At 34.4% G+C, this 12,471-nt stretch overlaps 1 protein-coding gene and 1 non-coding gene across 2 annotated transcripts in view; one reads left to right on the forward strand and one right to left on the reverse strand.

Moving 5' to 3' along the window:
- The window catches only part of Umad1 (UBAP1-MVB12-associated (UMA) domain containing 1), a 257,793-nt gene that overhangs the window by 141,926 nt on the left and 103,396 nt on the right, over nucleotides 1-12,471 (reverse strand). The gene's annotated exons all lie outside the window — the stretch shown is intronic.
- Nucleotides 8,840-8,943, forward strand: LOC124992066 (U6 spliceosomal RNA). The gene has a single exon (XR_007110063.1). It is a non-coding gene; the product is annotated as a U6 spliceosomal RNA (small nuclear RNA).

Raw genomic sequence — 12,471 nt, forward strand, 5'->3', positions numbered from 1 at the left:
TGGAATATTACTCCGCAATGAAGAATGATAAAATTATGGCATTTGTAGGCAAATGGATGAAATTGGAGAATATTCATGCTAAGTGAGATAAGCCAATCTCAAAAAACTAAAGGACGAATGATCTCGCTGATAAGCGGATGAGGACATATAATGGGGGGTGAGAGGGGTTAGCATTAGGTTTAGGGTTAGGTTTAGTGTTAGGGATAAGGAGAGCAGTAAGAATGAAGGAAAGAAGGACTGTATAGAGGGAAAAGAGGGGTGGGAGGGGTGGGGAGGAAGGGAAAAAAAATAATCAAACATCATTGCCCTATGTAAACGTATGATTGCACAAATGGTATTCCTTGATTCTATGTACAAATAGAGAAACAACATGTATTCCATTTGTATACAATAAAAAAATAAAATAAAAAAATAAAGACAGTTTTATTTGGTGAAATCTAAAAAAAAAAAAAAAAAGAATAATGTTGGCTGTGGGTTTAGCATAAATTAAATAGCCTTTACCATGTTGAGGTATTTTCCTATTATCCCTATTTTTTCTAGTGTTTTGAGCATGAAGGGGTGTTGTAGTTTGACGAATGCTTTTTCTGCATCAATTGAAATAATGTCTATTGATATTATGGATTACATTTATTGATTTATGGATGTTGAACCAAACTTGCATTTCCAGGATGAACTCCACTTGATCATGGTGTTCTATCTTCTTAATATGTTTTTGGATACAAGTTTGCCAGGATTTTGTTAAGGATTTTTGTGTCTATATTCATCAAGGATGTTGGTCTAAAATTTTCTTTCCTTGATGTGTCTTTTTCTGATTTGGGTATGAGGGTGATATTAGCTTCATAGAATGAACCCTATTTCCTGAAATACTTTGAGCAGTACTGGAATGAGTTCTTCTTAGAAGGTCTTATAGAAATCGGCTGAGAATTTGACTTGTCCTGGGCTTTTCTTGGTTTGTAGGCTTTTGATGGCTTGTTCTATTTCATTGCTTGAACTTGATCTGCTTAAATTGTGTATGTCCTCCTGGTTCAGTTTGGGAGGATCATATGTCTGTAGAAATTTGTCGATGTCTTCAATATTTTCTATTTTATTGGAGTATAGATTATCAAAGTACTTTCTCATTATGTTATGTATTTCATTGGTGTCTGTTGTGATATTTCCTTTTTCATAATGAATTTTAGTAACTGGAGTTTTCTCCTTCACTTTGTTAGTGTGGCTAAGGGTTTGTCTGTTTTGTCTGTTTTCAAAGAATCAACTCTTTGTTTTGTCAATTTTTTAAATTGTTTCTTTTGTTTCAATTTCATTGATTTCAGCTCTGACTTTAATTATTTCCTGCCTTCTACTACTTTTGTGGTGTTCTGGTTTTCTTTTTCTAGGGCTTAGAGATGTAATGTTATGTTATGTCATTTAGTTGTTGACTTTTTATTCTTTTCTTGAATGTGCTTCATGCAATGAATTTTCCTCTTAGTACTGCTTTCATAGTGTCCCAGAGATGTTAATATGTTGTATCATTCTCATTTACCTCTAAGAATATTTTTATCTCTTCCCTGATGTCTTCTGTTTTCCATGCTTCATTCAATAGCATATTATTTAGTCTCCAGGTGTTGGAATAATTTGTTTTTTATTTTGTCATTGATTTCAAATTTCATTCCATTATGATCTGATAGAAAACAAGGTAGTATCTATTTTTTCTTTTTGTTTTGCATTTAGTAAGGGTTGTTTTGTGGCATAACATATGGTCTATTTTAGAGAATGTTCCATGTACTGCTGAGAAGAAAGTGTATTTGCTTGTTGATGGATGGAATATTCTATATATGTCTGTTAAGTCTAAGTTATTGATTGTGTTATTGAGTTCTATGGTTTCTTTGTTTAGGTTTTGTTTGGAAGATCTATCCAGTAGTGAGAATGGAGTGTTAAAGTCACATAGCATTATTGTGTTGTAGTCTATTTGATTCCTGGAATTGAGAAGGATTTGTTTGATGTACATGGATGCACCATTGTTAGGGGAATAAATATTTACAATTGTTATGTCTTCCTGATTTATGGTTCCCTTAAGCAGTATGAAATGTCCTTCTTTATCCATTCTGATAACTTTGGCTTGAAGTCCACTTTATCTGAAATAAGGATGAAAACCCCTGCTTTTTTTACTGAGTCCATGTGAGTGATAGGTTTTTTTTTCCCATTCTTTCAACTTTAGCCTGTGGATTTCCTTATCTATGAGATGAGTCTCTTGTAGGCTGCATACTGTTGGGTTTTTCTTTTTAATCCAACCTGCCAGTTTATGTCTTCGATTGATGAATTTAGGCCATTAATGTTCAGGGTTATTATTGAGATATGATTTGTATTCCCAGTCGTTTAGGTTTATTTTTGGTTTTTAACTTGACTGGATTTCTCTTTGATTGGTTTTTCCTTTAATGTAGTTCCTCCCTTTGCCGATCTGCATTATTGTTTTTCATTTCCTCCTCATGGATATTATTCTGAGAATATTCTGCAGCGTAGGCTTTGTATTTGTAAATTCTTTTAACTTTATCATGGACGGATCTTATTTCCTCTTCGAATCTGAAGTATCGTTTTGCTGAGCATAGGATTCTTGGTTGGCAACCATGCTCTTTCAGAACTTGATGTATGTTGTTCCAGGCCCTTCTAGGTTTTAGAGTCTGGGCTGAGAAATCTGCTGTTATCTGTTTTGGTTTCCCCCATAAGTAATCTGATGCTTTTCTCTTGCAGCCTTTAAAATCATATTTTCATTTTGTATGTTAGGCATTTTCATTATAATGTGCCTTGGTGTGATCTGTTGTGATTTTGTGCATTTGGTGTTCTATAAGCCTCTTGTATTTGATTTTCCATTTCATTCTTCAGGTTTGGGAAATTTTCTTTTCTTTTTTTAAATTTATTTTTATTGTAAACAAATGGGATACATCTTGTTTCTTTGTACATGAAGTAGAGGCATACCATTTGTGTAATCATACATTTACATAGGGTAATAGTTTTTGATCCATTCTGTTATTTTTTCCTTCCCTCCCACCCCTCTTTTCCCTCTATACAGTCCCTTTCTCCTTCATTCTTGCCCCCTTTCCACCCCCCATTGTGTCATGACCTGCTTATCAGCGAGATCATTCGTCCTTTCGTTTTTTGAGATTGGTTTATCTCACTTAGCATAATATTCTCCAATTTCATCCATTTGCCTGCAAAAGCCATAATTTTATTATTCCTTATGGCTGGGAAATTTTCTGATATTATTTCACTGAATAGGTTGTTCATTCCTTTGGTTTATATCTCTGTGCCTTCCTCAATCCTGGTAATTCTTAAATTTGGTCTTTTCATAATGTCCCATAGGTCTCAGAGGTTCTGTTCATGATTTCTTACCATCTTCTCTGAGCAACTTTTATCTTCTTTGTCTGAGATTCTGTCTTCCAAGTGGTCTAGACTGTTGGTGATGCTTTCCATTCAGTTTTTTATTTGGTTTATTGTTTCATTCATTTCAAGGATTTATATTTGTTTTTTTTTTTTTTTTTTTTGAGCCTCTGTTGAAATGATCATTTGCTTCCTTCAGTTGCTCTTTCAACTGCTTATTGGAGTGATCATTCATTGCCTGCATTTGCTCTCTTATCTCATCCTTTACTTCACAAATCATTTTAATTATGTATATTCTGAACTCCTTTTCTGACATTTCTTCTATCATGCTGTCACTGGATTCTATTAATACAGAATCTAGGCTTGTTTGGATCATTTTCTTCCCTTGTTTTTTCATATTGTTCACATATCTTCCTCTCTAGCAGTGCAGATCTGGGGTATTGCAGTTTCCCCCCTATAGGCTTAGAGTGACCCCATAGGTTTCCAAAAGTTTTTCTTTAATATTAGTTAATATTAGTTAATATCAATATTAGTTGTTCCCAGTACAGACACTATGCAGCCCTAAACCAAATAGCCCCTATGAAGATGTTAACAATATTGTCATAATAAACAGAATGAGTTCAATTATTATCTACAGCATAACAAACAGATTTTTAATAAGGTCTGCAGTTTCTGATGGAGGACAAAGAGGATGGGGAGGGGTGTAGGATGTAGCTATTAATGGGATAAGAAAAGAGTATATAGAAGTTCTAGATTGTAGAAAGAGTAAAAAGTGTAATCAAAAGAAGTTGGTTGTTAGCATGAGAAAAGGGAGAAAGAGACTGTGAGGAAACAGGTAAACAAAGGAAAACAGAGCAAGAAAAGTAAAGAAATAAAAACCTAAATATTTTCAAAAAGGAGAAAAAAAAAAGAAAAAAAACTTCTATAACAGTCATATAGTATTCAAACCTCTCAGTCTTCAGCAGCCTGATCTATGAGAGGGACCTGACAAAAAATAAAAACAAAAAATAAATTAAAAAAAAAAAAAAAGTTCACTGTATTTGGTTCTAGAGGATCCCAAAATATAAAATACTACAATTTCTGGAGTAAAGCATCAATTATATGTAAATCCATTCATGGGAAAATTTAATATCTTTGGCAAGATTCTACAAGTTGAAGAAGTTTGGTTTTAAAAACTACTAAAGTACTCACAAACATGTTCTTAAGCAGTAACTGAATAAGGTTCTCAACTGTTTCTTTATAGATCACTACTCAGTGATTGACAATGGGAAAAGAGTAGTTGGAATTCTACAAAAGGTAAAATTTTAGGAGTCACTGCATATTCATCTTAAAGTGTTGTGTAGTTCCTTTGAATTATAAAACAATTCAGAGAAATACTAAGCTTCTTTATTCATTTATGTGTTGACAGACACCTTGGTTTATTTTTATCCTTTGATAATTGTAAAGCACATTGAAATGCGTAACTTTAGTTCTATTAGTTGGCTATTGTGAATACTGTGCAATAAACATGGAAGTGCAGGTATTTCTGATCTAATAATCTGAGTAAATATGGTATGCAACAATTTATGATATTTGTCAAAATAACTAGAAGAGTTTGAAGGTTACCAATTCATAGAAATGATAAATGTTTGAGAAGAATATGCTAATTTACACTGATTTCATTATTGTAATTCTAGCCATAGGTTGCATTATTGTACAGAATTTCATAAATATGTACAAATATTATGTGTCAATTAAAATTTTTAAAAATAAAAAATGAAAAAAAGAAAAGCACTAAAACATAACTTCATTAAATAGAGAAGAAAATTTCAAAAGTTTAATTTTCCTAAAATTCATGAACTTCTTAAGGTTTCAAATTTAAAAATCCTACATTAAATAAAAAATCTTAATAATAAAAGAGGCTGGGAGGGTAGCTCAGTGGTACAGCGACTGCCTTGAACATGCAAGACACTGGGTTTGGACCTCAGCACCACATAAAAATAAATAAAGATGTTGTATCTATCTACAACTAAAAAATATTTTAAAATAATAATAATAATAAAAGTTAGCTGCACCAAGGTACAGAAACTAGAGAAATTCTGGGAATTCAAAGTCAGACTAGCTTAAATCAAACAGTTTAATTTGACTTAGCATATCCAAAATCATTCCAGAGGGGACTCAAACCTCTGAGAGTCCATTAACTAAGAAAGCTTCCCCAAGATTATAGAACTAGGAACATCTCAAAATAAATTTTAGCCTATAGCTCAACCATGGTTTTAAAACAGCTAATTATAAAGTTGATAATGGCATTGGATAAAAAAATCAAGTTTTTTTTAAAAGGAGAAAATAACACTATACTTTGAAATTAAAGCATATACTACTAAATCTTAACTATAAAAACAAAAATAAAAGAGAGATTACATTGCTTTAAGAACACAAAAAAATTAAAAGTACAGAATTATCTAAAAGAACCAGGTATTACATTCATATTTTCTTCTCTAACAAGAAATATTCATATTAGTATGATAAATGTCTAATTAATTTTATACATCTGTGGGAAATCTGTCTTTGAGGTTCACTATTAGACTCAAGATGGCTCTAAACTACTAATATGAATGGAGTATATTAAACACATAAAACACAAACAACTGATGTGTTATAAGTATTTAAAGAAAATTTCAGTGGCAAAGTTAAAAATCACTAGGGTATTTTAACAGGATATTTTACTTCAGTTGACATGACTGGCTAATATCAAAAACTGCTTTGGGATTAATTCTGTATATCTGATCATTTATCAGCCTATACAGTCATAATTGCCATATACTGTAAAGTTTTCTGTGTATCATACATTTCATGTTATAATATTAATTTCCCAACACAATAAATATCCATTCTAACAAAGAAACTATAATTCTAATTTAAGAATATAAGATTTATATTGTTTCGCTTTGTTTTCTATGATAGCAATTGTCATGGCTGGGTGAAAGATATTCTCACTAAACTAATAAATAAAATCAGCAAGCGAAATGCATCAGTGAAGCACCCAAAATGTCAGCCTTTAGTGCATATTTATAGCCTCCTGGTATCTAAAGAACTATATACCGAGACCACTGATATTTCTGAGGTTTAACTTGGCATTCAGTTGACTACCCAGAGATTCTAGAGTTTCCTGCCAACTAAATGACAAACATACCAACTGGGTATAGTGTGCTACTTGCTGCTGTTTTTAAAAACAATGCCAGATTACAACACTCTTTCTCCACAAAAATGCCTGACATTTCTGGCTTAAGACCTTTTGGGTCTAATAAATAGCTCCATTTCTTATGACAGAGGTTTCTTTCACTGATGGGTTTATCAAATAAATAAGTAGTTCATCAGTTTACAGAATGTGTTATTTCACACAATTTAATATGAAAGAACTAGCAGGTGGTACTATTAAGGACCATCAGTAGTGGGAATTGTTTCATAGATGACCAACTTAATCTACCTTTGGAACTCTGCCATCCTTTTATAAGGTTTTTCCATATAACACATTCAAAGTTTTAGTGCCCATCTACTGAGTGTTTATGAAATCCTTGTGCAACTTTAAACTTGACCTATCCCACTGAACTATATTTTATGGGACTGTGTTAAAACTGCTTGTGTATTCATCCAGACCACATTCTTTAAAGGAACTTCAAGCCAGGATCATGAATGCAATTTATGAAATCACTCAGCAGCAGCTGGAGAATGTTTTCAATGAGGTGGAAAATCAGACTGAATGTTGGATCACCAAAAAATGGTGGGTATGTTGAAGTCTATAAATTTAAACTGCAATGTTAAAGCCCTATACACACTGATTTCAGTCATTTTTAATTTTTTCTACCACAAATACAACGAAGATTAAGGTTCAATGTTAACATAAAAAATTTGAAAATATCCAAAATGACTATGATAACTGAGAAATTTTGTTACTTTTCCCATGTTAGAAGGCTAATAGCAACTCATTAGAAAATGTTTTAAAGCATCCTAAAAAGCTAAAATACATTTTAGAGATCACTGATTCTCCAATTAACTTGGACTGCATTTTTACATTTTTAGTATTTATAAAGATATGTATTTGAAAGTAATTCATTTCCTAATGGGGTGTGAAAAAGAAAGATTATCAACATGAGAGAGAGAAGAGATTAACATGTTAAAATACAATGTGACTAGATGTAATGCAAAATCCTGGATTAGACTGTTGAACAGAAAAAGGAAATTAAGAAAAAAACTAATAGATTCAGTTTAATTCATACTATTATATCAGTGTTCATTTCTTAGGACTGACAAATTTATCATGGCTATGTAAGAATTCACTCTTAGGGGAAGCTGGATATATTAAAAAAAGGAATGCTCTGTATAATTATTCTATTTTTTCTATAGAACTGAAATTATTCCAATAAGATTTACTAATTTTTTAATATTATGAGAATATTGGCTGCTTCCTTAATTACCATCTTCTCTATACTAATTGTGACAAATTTTATCTTCCAAAGTTGCCATAACAAAATCTCCCATCACGCTTGTTCTTTAACAGAATTTTCCCATTAAATGCCAGTATTTGTTTATACCCTTGAATCTGGGAACAGCCTGAGGCTACTCTGATCAATGGTACATGGAGGAACTGATGCTGTACCATTTCTGGATGTAGCTCTTAACTGCATGGAAACTTCTACTTCCTGCCTCTCTGAATGCTCACTCTTGGAACCCAGCCACCATTTTATGAGAAAGCCAAGCAATATGGGAAGGCTATGTATAGGTATTCTTTTTCACAGCCTTAGCTTGAGCCAGCATCAATTGGCAGTCATGTTGAGTAAGCCAACCTGGACATCAAGCCTAGCAGAATTTGTGATGACAGTAACTCCAGCTGACACCTGATTACAAGCACATGAATAAGCTCAAGCAAGAACTTCCCATTTAAGCCCAGTCAGCCAATGGACCTATGATAGAAGTTGTTGTCATATGCCACTAATTTTGGGGTAGTTTGTTACACAGCAAAAAACAACTCAGATACCTATAAAAGATAAAAATGAAGCTATGCCTACATATATTCATGGAAGAGTTGAAAACAGAAGGAAAATAGACAATGTGACATTAAATAGGTGGGCATGGTGGTATATGTCTATATTCCCAGCTATTTGGGAGGTTGAGGGTGAGACTGAAGGATCTTAAGTTTGAGGCCATCCTTAGCAAGACCATATCTCAAAATACAAACTAGGGTTTGGGAGGTAGTTCAGTGGTAAAGCACTCCTAGGTTATCAGCTGAATAGTATTAAATCAATATTTTCTTTTTTAAAAGGGATAGGAATTAATGCGTTTGCTTTCTAAAAAATATTTTAGTGGGGCTAGGGAGATAACTCAGTTGGTAAAGTGTTTGCCTCGCAAGCATAAGGCCCTGGGTTCGATCCCCATCACTGAAAAAAAAAAAAGTTTAGTGATTCTCAATGTCTAGACAAATAATTACAGCATAAGCTTAAGAATATTTATTGTGCTCGCTTCGGCAGCACATATACTAAAATTGGAACGATACAGAGATTAGCATGGCCCCTGCACAAGGATGACACGCAAATTCGTGAAGTGTTCCTTATTTTTAGGGTTAGGGAGGGGGTCAAGAATGGAGGAAGGAAGGACTGTACGGAGGGAAAAGAGGGGTGGGAGGGGTGGGGGGGGAAATAACAGAATGAATCAAACAACATTACCCTATGTAAATTTATGATTATACAAATGGTATACATTGACTCCATGTACAAACAGAGAAACAACATGTATCCCATTTGTTTACAATAAAAAAAGAATATTTATTAATTGAATATATAACACAAAATAGTAAACATTAAAATTTAATTCAAATTTTCCTCTTAGTTCTATGAGGTGAGTCCTCTTACTAGCTCCATCTCATAAGGAAGGAAAATGAAGCCAGGCAATGTTAAGCAACTTGCTAAAAGTCACCAGGTCAGTGAGGGTAGAAGATAAGCTCAGATCCAGATTATTTCCATAGCTCAAGTCTTTAATTAATATACTTCTCCTGACTCTAGTATTTTAATACTTAAGACTTATTTTATACATTTTAATGGACCATGATAAATATTCTGGATTACTAATCAAATAGTTTAACCTTGCCCAACATTGCACACCATACAAGAGATTTATATTCTTTTTAAAGTTTTGTTTTTAAAAACTCTTTTTTATTGGGGCAATCAATAAACAAAAGAGGCAATCCAGCAGTCTTCTGAGCAAACTACTTAAAGTAGTTGACATAATAATGAGTCTTTGACATAATTTTTCCAAATGAAAAATGATGCAATCTTCTTGATTCTACCTCTAAACATATCTCCAGGAACTGATTTTTTCCTCTTTCATCCTCACTGCATAGACAAAAGGAATTTTTATTGATCACATTCAGGACTAGCCCAGGATTTTATCATTTCTTGCCTAGACTACCAAAAATGGCTCCCAAATGTCCTTCATTTCTCTAACTTGTTTCCCCTACAGATTGTGCCCAGCTATCATACTTCTGAACTTAAACTACATATTTGATCATCTGACTCATTCTACCTAGGAGAAAAGGATTTTCAACATATCTAAAAACTGAGGCAAAACATTTCTAGTACACTATGCACCACCACATTTCCCACTGCTGCCCCTATTCAGCCTCTACCATCTTTTGAGTATCACATCTCACTATAATTCATCAAACATTATTTTCTTTGAATATCATCATCTTTATTCTTACTACTGCTTAAATACAGGTTTAGTGGTTTGGGATTTATCTCCTGTTTTTTGTTTGTTTGTTTGTTTTTTAACAAAAAAAAAAAAAGCATGCTTATCATCACATGTCTGTTTAAACCTATCCACTCTGATCAGGAATGGAAGAGAAGAGAGACTGACACACAGTGAAGAGGTCAAATGTGAAGACAGAGGTAATTTTTTGTCTAAAATAAAGAATGAACTAGGAAAATTAAAGGTAAATACAAAGATATAGAAGCTACATGTGACAAGATCATCTTCCTGGTGGAAGGGCTAGCAGAAAGCTCAAGAAGCAGCAAATATGTCCAACAGCCTCATGGGCACATCAGCATGGTGGTTCACAACCTTGGCTACACATCACAATCACCTGGGGAGCATCTAAAACTCCCTATGTGTTCTCCAGGTCAATTATGTCAGAATCTCTGGGGGTAGAATCTAGGCACTAGTATTTTTAGAGTATTCCCAAGTAATTCCATATACAGGTAAGACTGAAATTTGTCCTAAAACAAAGAGGATGAAATATACAGCAAAGGGCAGCTGACAGCTCACTGGAAAGTAACAGTATATCACAATGCCTATAAACATCATTCTGATTTTCTCCAGGAATACTTGGTAGTCTAGGAGTAGGGGCAAATAAAGGGAAAGGTTGGTTTTTACAGAGTAGGAAACTGACAGAGATCAAAATAACTGAGATCAGATATCACAACACTGAAATGATTAACTACAGGCTCCAAATTGAGTAAGAAAAGCAATTAGGAAGTGATAAGAAACTGAACAAACAAGCAATCAATGAATTAGGTGAGTAAATAATACGTGTAGCACAAGAGAGAGCCAACTTGAGTGGGAGCAGGATTTCTGAGTTTAAGATTTCAGAGGTGGCACCATTTTTTGTGATTATTTAGTCTAGATCAAGGTCACTGCAGAGAATAGCTGAAGTAGAAAAAGTGAAAGTCACTGGCAAATAAGGTCTTCAGAGTAACACTGAGGTTAGGGTGTTAGCTGGGAGATCACCATGGATTTTAGAGTTTGCCCATAGTAACTACAGGATGTACGAAGGAAGGAAACAGGTCAAAGGGTCACATAAAATCAATACACAATCACAGGTAGAAAACACCAATGGGTAAAACAGGTGGCCCATTCAAAAGCTCAGAACATCATGGCCTGATTTATGAGGTGGAGGAGAAATATACTGAAGTGGCAGATTGCCTGGCAAGAGACTGACAAAGCAGAGAAGTCAAGTCCCAAGTATGTGAGAGACTGAACAGCATCCATCTGAGTGAAGGCTGAGTCCTTTCAATTTAAGGAAGAAAATGGAGCATTTTTTTAAAACCCAAATTTATTCAGGTCATTCTCACCCTCAGCTATAATGTTCATCATTGGCTTCCACTGCTCTTAAGATAGACATGGGCTGGAAGTAGCTCAGTGGTACAGCACTTGCCCAATGTACATAAGGCCCTAGGTTCATTTCCCAGTAAAAGACACAAACACACACCCACAGAGGAGAGGAAAGGGGAAGAAAAGATAAAGATGTACCAGGAGTCTGGCACAACCTGGATCTGCCTAATTCCCCAGATTGTGCTAGACCTCTGGGCTACCTAATTCCTCATCAGGTTTCATTCTTTCTCCTGGCCCCTGGGCCTTTTTCCAACGTACCAAACGTGGGGGTTCCCCTCAACCAAAGGCCATCACCCACTACTGTTCAGTTTTGAACTCTCTCACCTCCCTGCCCTCTCCATCTAGTTAACTCATTCACGTTTCCATTTTCAGCTCAAATATTATTTACTTAGGGAAGACTTCTTGACCTTCCATGTCTGCTCTCAAAGTACTTATCAGTGTTAGGGTTTTACATTTAATTTGGGTAGCCATATAGTTAATGTCTTTCCACTTGGACTGTCAGTTTCATAGGGGCACAGTTGAATCTATCATATTTATCATTTATTCCCACTCCCTAGCAAAGTGGCTGACATATGACAGGACCACTATAAATGTCGTCAAATGAATGAATTAGAAGGAACATGGTGAAAAGACCATCAAAATCTTGCTACTATTCATACAGCAGCCAGAGACACCACTTCTTGTGTGCCTCCTTTGTGTCAGATAGGCACCTTTGAGATGTGTGGTCAGTTTTATAGATGAAGAAACTGCTGCTCAGAGATTAAATAACATGCTGAGAAGTGCCAGACCCAAGACTTTTTCAGATAGAGGAAAACTAATTTTATGTACAGTTGGCTATCGGGTATTACAGTTAAGATCAAATAATCCCCCCAAAAGTAAATTTTGATGGGCATACAGACTGAAACACTGTAACACTAGCTTCAGTCTAGTGCTCTTCAGAACAGAGGCTGAGGACTGGGGATGTATAGCAGTGGTAGA

This window comes from Sciurus carolinensis, chromosome 8 (assembly GCF_902686445.1).
Source record: "Sciurus carolinensis chromosome 8, mSciCar1.2, whole genome shotgun sequence".
NCBI classification, from domain to species: Eukaryota; Metazoa; Chordata; class Mammalia; order Rodentia; family Sciuridae; genus Sciurus; species Sciurus carolinensis.